Raw genomic sequence first — 12,666 nt, forward strand, 5'->3', positions numbered from 1 at the left:
TGCAGAAAAAGGAGATGAAAGATGTACCCAAATATTTTGCCAAATACTTCAGAACTGGCATCTCTCTTCACATATAAACTATACTGACCTTATCCAAAATCTGTATGTGTTAAAAGAGAAAATCTTGAGTATCATTAAACACAGAGATCTAACTTTGATTTCAAGCTTCTCTGGGGTCAATGCTAATTGCACTGATTTTTCTACATGTCTGCAGAAAAAAAAAAACAAAAAACCAACCAAAAACAGGTAGGCCCTAATGGCTTTATTTTATACATGTGTAAATCTTGACTGTGTGTGTTCAGTTATATGCAATTAAAAGATGTTCGGCCTTGCAGAAAATATTCTTTATCTAATGATAAAAGAAGTTTAACTACTAATCTGGATTTTATTATTTTAAACACATCTATTCACATCTTGCTGTACCAGACGTAAGCAACCTATAAAATGCTACTTAACACAGAAATATGAAAGCTATTTGAAAAAGGACACCCTGTAGCTTTTATGAGATTAGTATAAATGTAATGGCTCTATCATGAAACAAAAATGGTCAGAGTATATATGTGAACTGTCATGACTAAAACCCATTTCCTGTAATTCTACATGTACAGATCTGTATAAGGAAGGTAAGGCGTAGACTGCTATTTATTCGATAATGGTCTCTAATGAGATCTCTATCTGTGTACTAGCCTGATATCCCATGAAACAAATTCTGGACTTGAACATTTCACCTCTTTAAATAGCTCTGCTCACTGTAACAACTTAGTAAAATGCTGATCTTGTGTGACAAGGACTCACATAAGGGTTAAGAAACATACCTTATTTTATCACTTATGTTCACTGATGTTCACAAATGACTCGGTACTACACCAGTGCCATCCAATATCATCATGCCCTGCTTACCCAATCCCTTACAGACACCCCTCATGTAGCAGAGATGACTGGTATTCCCAAAGTCAAATTTTAGGAGTATTTACCAAGAAAAAAAAAAAAACCAAAACAGAAAACCTTGCCAAAATTCTGAGACTTCTTTAACTTGATATGATACTTGGCTGACTTTTTCCTTATTGCCTGGAAGCAATTCAGCTAGAATAGAGAATTTAATCCTCCACAACATGTATTTTAATGACTCATTGTTTTCCTATTTCTTTCTAGTTTCCACAAAGCTTAATGGACTTGAGCACGATTATTAAAACACTGCAAACAAAAAAAAACCCTTTACTTTTCTCAGAAAAAAAGAAGTCTATGACAAAAACAATTTAGCTGTAACCAGTAAAGGACATTCTAAAATTAGAGCCTGTTGTGTTAGGGATGGTAACAAAGTGTCTAAGCCATATGCTGGTGTAATCTATAAAAGCTAGATACAAAGCTTATGTCATTGTAACTTACTGTTTCAGAAACCAGCAGAACTGCTACTGTACGTGAACCCAGTATTAATCAAATAATTTTAGATTTTAATTTGCATATAGTACTGGATCAGTACAAACATTTGGATATCAGAAGTACATTACAGTTTTGTCATCATATGTCAAGAACATGCCATTACAAATACTAAATATAACTAAATGGGGAATCTTTGGTTTTAAACAACTCTTTACACCCAACTTACTCCATTTTTTCACTTAGACAGAAGATACAAATCAGAGGAGAAGCAGATGTTTTTACTCTGCATAGATATTTTTCAGACTGCATAGGACACAGTCCACCAGCTGCCAGAAAAAGACTTAATAGATTTTGTCTTTTTTTTCTTCTCCAAGAGGAAACCCAAACACACCCTAAGATAAGGCACTAGCCTAAATCCGTAATAATTTATGTGGATTTTATCCAGATTTACACTTCTTTAATGCAGAACATGATTTGTCACTTGCATAACAGATTTAGACACCAGAAAAACTTCCCTCATCAATTGAACTATTTCCCTCATCAGCTGGTACAGAATAAACTGCAACTGATTATTTAGACGTAGCCACGGGTGGAAAACAGAAGCACTAACTGTTTTGCGAAGAGGGAAGTACACAGGGCACGGTAATTCCTGGGTACCTACCGCAGGCGTAGTGGTCATTTCCAGCCCGCGGGATGCTGTGCCACAGTGTTCCACACAAAGCACCGTCACCATGGGGACCAGAGCATCACCCCGCGCAGGGACCCTGTTCTCTGAGCCGCTGGCAACACCCCAGACTTAATAACAGGCGCTCCATTCTTTTAACTTCCAATTATTTGCAGCAGAGATGCATGTCCTTCAAAAAGGGGGAACCCTAAACTATCTTTTGGATAATTCCATAATTGTTTTTTTTTAGAAGTAAGAAACTGAAAGTACATCAACGAACAAATCCCGAATTCTGTTTGGGAATGTCATATAATTAAGTCCACCGTACGACCAAAAAGTTCTTAGTCAGTACTACTCCCTCCAAATCTCTGAATATGCCAAAAAATATGCTTAATTGCATAAAATTTCTGCCAGTATATAACTTTTGAAATGGACTTTCTAAGATGTAGACCTGTACTCCACAAAGGATGAGAAGCACTGTTAACCCACGGGGATTTTGACTCAGCTAGATCTCTTTCTTACTTAAAAAAACAAAACCCAAAATATCATTCAGTGCAGGCATGTGGAGAGAAAGCTCCACCACCTTTGGAGGTAGACTGGCTCCAAGCTTTAGCTTTTGTCAGCAAAGGTGATGAAAGGGAAACCCTTCTTCATCCAAGCATCATCGGAAAACGTATGTTCTCCCACTATGCACAACCAAGCTAGTGATGAAAAAAAAAAAAAAAAGCAAACCAAGAAGATGACTGCATTATTTACCACAAGGAGGAAAACACAGTCCTGTGTTAAAAATCCAAAGCATTTTCTATATTAGGAATCTAGCTAATGCAAGTTTGCTTTCATTTGGTTGAAATAAACAATGTCAGATTAGTTCTTACATTTTTTGTCTCTCTTGGTTAACTTCACATGTAAGAATGTGCACCTGTTGCTTATGAAGATGTCTGAATAAACATTGTTATGCTAATGGGTCAAAAGAAAAAAAATACTCTGTCCTAAGTACAGATGTCCTGGTTTTGGCTGGGATAGATTCTAGTAGCTGGTATAGTATGAGAAGTATGAGAAGAATGTTGATGACACACTGATGTTTTCAGTTGTTGCTAAGTAGTGTTTATACCAAGTCAAGGATTTTTCAGCTTCTCATGGCCAGCCAGCGAGAAGGCTGGAGGGGCACAAGAATTTGGGAGGGGACACAGCCAGGACAGCTGACCCAAACTGGCCAAAGGGGTATTCCATACCGTGTGATGTCATGCCCAGTATATAAACTGAGGGGACGTTCGGAGTGACGACGTTTGTCTTCCCAAGTGACCGTTACACGTGATGGAGCCCTGCTTTCCTGGAGATGGCTGAACACCTGCCTGCCCATGGGAAGTAGGGAATGAATTCCTTGTTTTGCTCGCGTGTGCAGATTTTGCTTTCCCTATTAAACTGTCTTTATCTCAATCCACAAGTTTTCTCACTTTTACCCTTCTGATTCTCTCCCCGATCCCACTGGTGGGGAAGGATCGAGCGGCTGTGTGGGGCTGAGTTACCGGCTGGGGTTAAACCACGACAACAGGTTAGAAAGGAAGAAAGTCAGCAGACTCTTGGGATTGCTTTTAGCTATTTTTAATTCCTAAACTCCAACCCAAATGTTGCAGAACTTGTAAAACATGGAAGTTCACAGATCCAAACTAAGACCAACAACGTATTTTACAAGTGCTTGTAATTACTTATTTGTCCTAACGTAATCTTTTCTTGCATGCAGGTTAAACAATTAATCCATTGCTAGCAGCCCAATGCTATCATAAACCAAGGCCAGATCTGCCCAATAATCTTACAGTTTCATAGGAAATTGCCTAGGGAAAGGAAAAGTCAACATGCAGAAATCTTAGCAGCGTCCTCAGACACAGGAAAGGCTTGTATCTTACAAGGGAATAGAAGTTGAGTAACCAAGGGAAAGAACTGGGAGAGCACAGAGGTACAATACAGAACACAAAGCTGGCACTGACAAAAGCAAAAGAAAAATGAGGAAAGGTGACAACGAAGGAGAGAAACAGGAAAGCAATCATGATTAAATGGAAAAGTGATCTGAAACAGGCAAGATGCAATTGGCTGAAAAAATTATAAAATCCTTATTTGGGGTGGAATTAGTAGTTAGACAAATCCAGTAAGGATATGCATACTTGGTAGTGGTGCTGAAGAAAAGGCTCTGGACATTACAGTAGATCACAAATTGATTGTGTATTGCTGGGGCAGACAAATGAGCTCATTCTAACCATTCCTCAAGCCAGGCTGATGCTGTATAAATATGTCAGTACAGCACCAAGCTATACTAACCATCCCCTTGCTTGGAGGCTTTCTGATGTTAAACACAGTTCAAAACAAAGCTTAGCTCTATGCCTTTCAGTTTGTGGTCTCCCAGTTGCTGCCTCTGAGCACATGCAGAAAACTTCCAGGACTGCCTTCAAAAGACATAGATATACCTGGAGTCATGGTGCTGTAGAAAAATGCAAACACAACACCAAGATGCATAGAGAGCACCGTCTTACACACTCAGTTCCTGGTACTTAACCACAGTATTGCATATGGATCAACCAGAGAGAGTTGAGGGGACAAGAAGAGTGTCCAGAAGTCCAAAGGATCTACAGGGAGGACTGACACAGTTCGGTTAGCTTAGTCTTAGGAAGCTTTTCTTGCCCTACTGCTACACTCCAAGTCATCATAAGTGGTTCTCTGCTATTTTTCTGGGTTTCTATCCCATGAATATCAACTGTACATCAACTACTGCAGAGCAAGATCCCAGCCCTTGCCCTTTACGGCCAGGTCAGCGTCAGAGTCCCTGTGCTGGCTGGTGGCTTCTGCACAAAGGAACAGAGCATCTCCTTTTCTCCCTCCCAGCTCCCTACAGCCTAGTCAGTTGTCCATTTTTAAGACAAGGGACCACTGGGTTTAAGCACAGCCCCTCAGCAGATTGTACATCTCCTCCTCTGGGGAGCCATCAGGTTCCTCAACATCTCCTCACTTTCTGCAGATAACTCCTTAGTTCTGAATGCTAAATAAGAATGCCCTGGAATACCTGTGGAGAAGGGAGAAAAATTCTGAGCCACTGGTACTTGAGAATCCTTCATTCAAGGACCTAAAAGCATTTTTCATACAATTATCTGGAAATAGACAATTGACTGATGAAATATAGCTAACAAAATGTACTGTTCCACCTTTTATTTTATTTGTTTTTATACACATAATTTCCTGCCTTTAATTCTAATTCCATGCCTCTCAGAAATGGAATCTCACAGATATATCCTCCCCTTTATTTTCCTGTAATAATATCATAGCAGTTTTCTCTGGCTATTCGCAATCTCTTTGTTCCCTTCACAGCTTTTCCTAGTCATAGAATGAAGAAATATGTAAAAATAGGCCACAAGAAACTAGACACACTTGATCTGCGCAGCAAAAATAGAACTCTTTAGCACCTGGCATTCTCAAAAGTGTTAATGAAGCCGGCAAGATAAGCCATGCTTTGACCCAAAATAAAAAGCTTAGCCCTCGAAAGAAGGGTAAAGATAAACTAATACAAAAATTTCCGTGGACTCACAGCTTCTTTTGAGTTCTTGCAAGCCATGAGCCCAGACATCTGGACCAGTACTGCGTGGACAAGCAGGAGGGGTTGGGTTTCCTTTTGAAGGCAAAGACAGTGAGCCGGGATCAGGCTGTACAGGACGAGATACAGCATGCCTCTATGGGATGGGGGCTATGGGGACTCTCATCTCTGCACGACCACTCACATAGGTGGGACATGCAGGAAGAGGAGAAGAACACACATGAAAACTTTCATTTTAGTCTGCTAAAATCCCTAAGGTTAAAATACACATGTACCTTGGTGCCTGCAATCCCAGAAATGCTAGAAGTACTAGTGGCTGGGTGTTAGATGAAAAAAAAAAGGAAAGGGAGACTCAAAGGACAAACCAGCAAGCTGACAGTCTGCACTTGGAAGACTTTCTTCAGGAGCAACAAATAATTTCTTCAGGATAAATAAATAATTTGGTGTTACATTATAGATTTGATAAGACACACTTAAAACTGAAAACACATCACAGAAATTTTGCTATCTCAGATGTTCCAAAGAGATGTCAGAGGCAGTTTCCCAAGTAGGAAATGCTATAATACAAAAGATTACATATAGAGAATAGAAATTTACCAAGTAATGGGTTTTTTTCATAAGAGAATACTTTAGGAGGAGAAATGAAATCTGGGCATTTTACTTTCATAGTTTCCTTATTTCTGAAAGCCAAACAGCTAGGATGATAGTTTTAAGATGGTATCTTTACTAGGATACTGAAGTCCTAGTCTCCTGGAATTAGTAGAAATATATAATTAACAGAAAACCAGAGATACTCCTACGCACATACAAACAATACAATCATAATGCTGTAAATCTTCCTGCCTCTTCAATTCAATAAAACTTTTGTTGTTTTTCATTCAGCATAGATTTCACCCAATTATAGCCACTCTGCTGGATAACATTTACTCTGCAACCTCTTCTGAATCAAGATGGTATCATAATTCTGTCTTTTATGAAAAATTCTGAACAATTATTTCAGCAACATTACCTAGAAAATGGAGCAGAAAATAAGTCTTTTGACTTCAAAACCTGCATATGCAATTATCAAGACACACGTGGAAAGGAGAAGGAAAAATAAAAAATCAAAACAGAACAGAGATTCACTGACAAAACAATCTTGTTGCACACCAGTAGGATTCCCAGGCCATGCAGGGCATGGAAACTACGCTGCCCTGGGCAGATGTAAGAGACTGGAGTGCACAGCCCAGTCTGATACTTGCCACTGTCCAGATGGAAGATGTCTGTCCATATATCAGGGAATGAGTAGACAGAGACACTCCAGAGAAAGTGGTGTAAAACAATAAACTCATTCCATAACCAGCTTATTTGTATTTATAGCGATAGTTACACCCAAATACAAAAATAGGTTTCGATAGGCTAGCAAATAAAACTTTGTCTGATTGGTTAACTTGGAAATTGAAGAAATTTAAAATGTCATCCCTTAACAACATGTGCCATCCATAAATTGTGTTTTCTATTATTATGTTTAGAAATAATTTACATTTTCAGCTATTCCTGAAAACACACAAAGCCAGATAACGCCAAAGTAATTATTTCTCTGATATTCTTAAAAACCAATTACTGTAACAAACAACACGAACACCCTTTAGGACCACCACTTACAACTGGAGAGAACCATGGAAACCAGTAAACAAGACATCTTTCTGATTCAGCTACCCTTAGAACCGGCAAATACAGAAAAAATAATCTAAAACATTTTTTTGTCAATGGAGTGGACATCTGGCAATGAAACAAAAGAGAAAACACACATATCTCCAAACAGCAGCTCATTAAAATACAGAGGGAATGGCAGAAAAGGTTCACATAGTTTCAACGGCCCTGGACTCCCTGGGAGCCTTGTCCAAGATCCTATGGAGATCTGATCTAAGTACTCCGAAAGTGTTTACTCTGAAGATATCTTCCACAGTGTGAAAAAACCTTGACTGCAAAAAGATACAGCTGATCATGAACTCCAAGGGAAAGACTGTCAACTCAGACATAGCCCAGGAGACTGAGATATAAATGGAGTAACAGCAACAGCGTGAAATATTGTGAACAGTGTGAAATACAGTGTGAAATATTACACTCATTACAAAGCAGTATGCTTCAAAGCCTACCCCTTTATCAAGCCTCATCTATAATTTGACAACAAATGGTCTTCTATGAGGATGCTATTTCCTTTTAAAGAGACTGTATATTACAAGATCAATTTTCACTAAAATTCTGACATTAATATGTTTTTATGAAAATCAGATTATTCATAAAATACTTAAAACAAATTTCTTCAGTGAAGTCTCAGTTCTTAAAGTAAATTGCCAAACCATTGTATATTGAATGAAAAACGTAACATCAACTTGATTAGGATAAATAATCTAGTTTGGAAGAAAAGCAGAATGTGTAGCTGTTAAGGATTGCATAAATATAAATTTTAGCATAATAGAAAGAGGAGTTCCAAGCAAGGGAGTCACTGAAGTGTAGTAAGCCTGTTCAAAATGGAGGATATTATCAATTACAATTATTATCAGTAACTTAAAAAGGTTATTTGAACCGATCTAAAAGAAAAATATTATCCTTGCAATCACTAAGCTCATACTAATATTTAGTTTTATATTCAGACAAAGCTTTTTATTCATACAAATACTTGTTTTATATGATTGGCGATGTAACCAAGTTGCTTCTGTATTTGGAAGGCTATCCTCATCCAAATCCAATTACTCCATGGAAGATGGTCCTTTCCCCAAATAAGAGTTATATTGAACCTAATTATTTTCAATAATGCAACAATTAAGATATACAGTGGCACATGAAAGTCCACATATTCAGAAGTTACAAATCCGCCCTTGTGCCATTAGTCTTAACTTTGTAGTCTACTGGCAGCCTCATTATATAAAGGAAATTACGGGGTGCATAAAAAGGCGTGTGATGAAGTGTTCAGCATGAAGACCTACATTACACTGAGAGGTGGGGTTTTTTTGATTCCCCTCCCCTTTTTTATTGTTGTTGTTGTTGTTCTTTGGGTTTTTTTGGTTTTTTAGTCCATCTCTGTGCTTACTTTGGGAAACACAGGAAATTTCTTCAGGAAGCATTCCTGACTATTCTTATCAATCTCTATTTTGCCTTTTCTTTTTTTTTTTTAACTCTAGCATTTATTTAATGTTCTTTCATCTCTTTTTCCTGTGTTCTCACCATTGTAAATGGGAGAAATAGAAAGCCATGGGATTCTGCACACATCTATTTCTCCATTTGTCCTACATCTATTTTTGACCTGGCTTCACTGTTTCACTGTTTGAAATCCCACATAGTGTTTGATACAATCTTAGAGAGCTCTTGAGGCTCATGTTGAAAAATGATTTAAAGAAAATACATTAACTTTTGAGGAATACTAGAATTCTCTGTGAGACACTTCAAACAATTTTTCTTCTGTAGTATCCCTTGTTCAGCTGCCTTGTATCTTCCAGCTGCATTGCAGGCTCCCCTGGGTGTGGGCCCTCTAATATCCTAATATTGGTATTGCCATCCAAACCCTCCTGTTTTGTTACACAGAGATCTATACATATCACAATTGAAATGCACTGATCACATACTTCCAAAGGGCGTATCCTCTTAAAAAAGCACAATTATAGAAAGTCTAGGGATACAGATTTTAGTGGACCCTGAGAAAAGTTAGCAGAAAGGAGCTTAAGATAATACTGATCAAACAGCAATAGAAATAAAACCTACAAAGTCCATGGTGGTTTCTTATATTCAATTTAGACCTTCATTCAAGTTTTACATCTCCTCCTCAGAGCTTTTCCTCTCCAATAGCTGAGATCAGCTCCTTGTCACTAAGGAAGGAGTAGTTTTAGAAGAGAAATGTGGACACAGATGCAGTAGAGTCAAGAAGACTCAGCTATACTCAGGGTCCAGCTGCTACAGCCAGACAAGCTGATATTAGAAACAAGGTATGTCTCTTTAATGAAGGGGTAATCAACTCTAGAACAATTAACAAATGGATCAAAAAATATCAGATGACAAGACTAGGATGCAATTTTCCAAATCTTATTTACATTATTGCAGGTCTTTAACAAGACAAAATGTTTTTCCTAGTTATAATCCAGTTCAAGGAGGAATTAGTTAGGACAAATTCTGTAATCTGCACTACGGTGAAGTTCAGACAGCATGATCACATAAACCTCTTCCAGTTTTATGATCTATGACCTATCAAATTGAATTGGAGATGACTAAACAAATTTCAGGTCCCATATAAACTCAAAAGTACTACTTTCTGTTTTACAGCCCCTCAGCCTAATTCAACTCCTTAACTTATTCTAGTACCTGCCCTTGTCCCCCAAAGACACCCTGATGCAGGATCAGGCACCTTGTCTGGAAGGCTGAATCGGAAAGCAGACTCCCGAGGGATGGGTCATCTGCTGACCATTTCCAGTGACTCCAAGGGGAGCTACAGGGGTTAGAAGGACACAGCCACCAGGTTGAACAACACTGCGAATTTCACTCACAGGGAGTAACAGAAAATCATTAACATAAGTTCCAGTTTGGCTGAAATACTAGTTCAAAATTTCAGCTTTTGAGAGTTCTGGGGTACTTGCACTGCTGTCTGCACATAACATGACCCTTGATCTGCCTATTTAGCTCAATGGCATTATCCTTTCATGTATTTCACCAGACTTTTTGAGGACAGTACAATCCACTCAATTATTTTTTGTAAAGCAAGAAATTAACCTTATTCATTTGGTGACCTGTTTGATATACAAAAATACATTCCATTTTTGTCCCCAGTCAGAGCAATTATCCCTGGTATACTCAAATCATTTTTTCCTACTGATTATGCTTTACGGCTTTATTCTTTTTTTTATTCAGCAACTTGCACTTGTTCTGTACATACCCCCGATTTTACTACCTCAGTGGTGTCAAGCCAGTGAAAGCTATTGAAAAAAAAACCAAAACCAAGAAAAGCCAATACCAGTGAAAGGACCATGCCTTACGGCATGCATATCCTTCAAGGACTTGGGAAAGGTAACTGACCCTACTCTGTGATGAAACAGCACACTGATGATAGGAATATTACCAAAACAAAAAGCACAGTTCCCAACCACTGGATATAAGGGTCCCAGCCTTGAAGGAGCAGAGGAGGTGAGAAGTATTTCTCCTGATGAGGAGCTAGCAGATGAGGAGCTAGCTAGAAGCCAGATTTGGGGGAAGTGGGAGCTGGGGGCCCTAGAAACACTTTCAACTATTTGGGTCGGAGCATGACGATTGGGGCAAGACCCAAACACGTACCAATTCTCCCCCTTCACTTCCACCCTTCATTTCCCCCCTCCCAAACATCTCAAACATCTCCAGGAGGAAGATGGGGCTAAGCCAGCAAGCCCTGCGTGACCTGCGCCCACTGCTCAGACCACAGAGTTCTTGCCCAAGACCAAAACTAGCTCAGAGGCACTGAAGATGGCCTAGGATTCCTCCAGTAGTTTATTTTCGGCTCAATTACAGGGTTCTCCTTGTTCAGTCTGTAAAATAAACTCTAAGAGGAGTAGCTGTGGCAATCGTTGCCTACCTGGCAGGTGGCAAGGAGACACTACAGACTGGTTTACAAAACCACGCCAAATCATTCTGAAATCTACTGTACTTATATCAGCAGTTCCATATGTCATCAGTTCTCTCCTTACTTTCCTGCTCAAAATTTAGAGTAAGTCTAAGAAATCACAGGCAATGGCCACGCACTACATAACACGTTACGTGCACAGAATACACCAAGGTTCAAAGGCCAACAAGAACAGTCAGCTTCTGAAAACAAAGTTTAAACTTTGAAGCAAAACTGGTTGCCACACAATTTTGTACTGTGTACACACACAGAAAAAAATTACTTGTGATCAAAGGGAAAAAGAAAACTACTGTAAGTTTTTCAGGCTCTGTCCTACATTTCGGTATGTAATTACATTAACAGATCACAATTCCCAGTCTTCCAATTTGTTTGCTACCACATAGCAAGACTGAGTATAAGACATTCTATTCTTTAGAACCCTTCAGAGAAAAACAGATAAATAATAGCAACAAATTTATTTCATACCAATCAATATTCGTTTCACTGTAACCCAGATTAAAAGTCATTAATGTAAAGGTGTTTTTCCTATGGACGTGAGAAACAATTATTAATTTAGCAGAGGTATTTGAAAGAAACTGCAAAAGGGAACATAGGATAATGACAGTCTACCAAACAATATGCATTTAAAATGTGGGCAATGAAGATCTCGGTGTCTTTGCCATCCTGATTACGCTAATGTCGTCCTTTTTCCACATTAAAATGCCTGCTAGCGTATGAAACAGGTTAATGTTACTCACATTCAAATGACAAATACACAGGGCTATAATACGTGTTTGTGTCCCTTTTGCTTCTATTAAGTAACGTGATAAAAATAGAACAAGTCATTGCATGCTGCTGACAGTTTTGTAGATTTTTAAGTCTTTTGATTTAATGCCTTTTCTTGTTCCTGCTTTTATCTTTCTAAATACAATTTCCCCTAACTTGAGAAGTATTCTGCAGGCATTTGATTTATGAAAATCAAGATTACTAAACGGTTTCCCAAACCAGAATAAATATGTAAACAAACAGAATATTCATTGGGCCAGCTAGCATTTAACAGAAACACTTGCAGCTGAAAAACCAAGAGTGCTGACCTCAATCACTCTGATCTAATTAAAGAAAATGGCTTAGAAAAGCAATTTTACCACAAATCAACTAATATCCTTGTGTTTTGAAAGACCTGTTCTGCTTATTCTACAATAAAATGCATGTTTCCTAAGATGTTTACAATCACAATTCCAATAAAAATAAATACTTTTATTCATACTTGAAAAATGTTTTATTTAAAAGCAATTGCTCAGTGTGGAGTATGTATATTTTAAAGGATAAGCCTACCATATTAGCAGATTTTCAATAATTAAAAAAAAAATAAAAATCCATGTGAAAGCACAGACAAACCATCACATACACATATCTCTGCATAATTATAGAGGAATACAGGAACTC

At 38.2% G+C, this 12,666-nt stretch overlaps 1 protein-coding gene across 11 annotated transcripts in view; it reads right to left on the reverse strand.

Annotated features, from left to right (window-relative positions):
- The window catches only part of SHANK2 (SH3 and multiple ankyrin repeat domains 2), a 363,547-nt gene that overhangs the window by 257,656 nt on the left and 93,225 nt on the right, over positions 1 to 12,666 (reverse strand). The window lies entirely within an intron of this gene.

This window comes from Haliaeetus albicilla, chromosome 16 (genome assembly GCF_947461875.1).
Source record: "Haliaeetus albicilla chromosome 16, bHalAlb1.1, whole genome shotgun sequence".
Taxonomy (NCBI): domain Eukaryota; kingdom Metazoa; phylum Chordata; class Aves; order Accipitriformes; family Accipitridae; genus Haliaeetus; species Haliaeetus albicilla.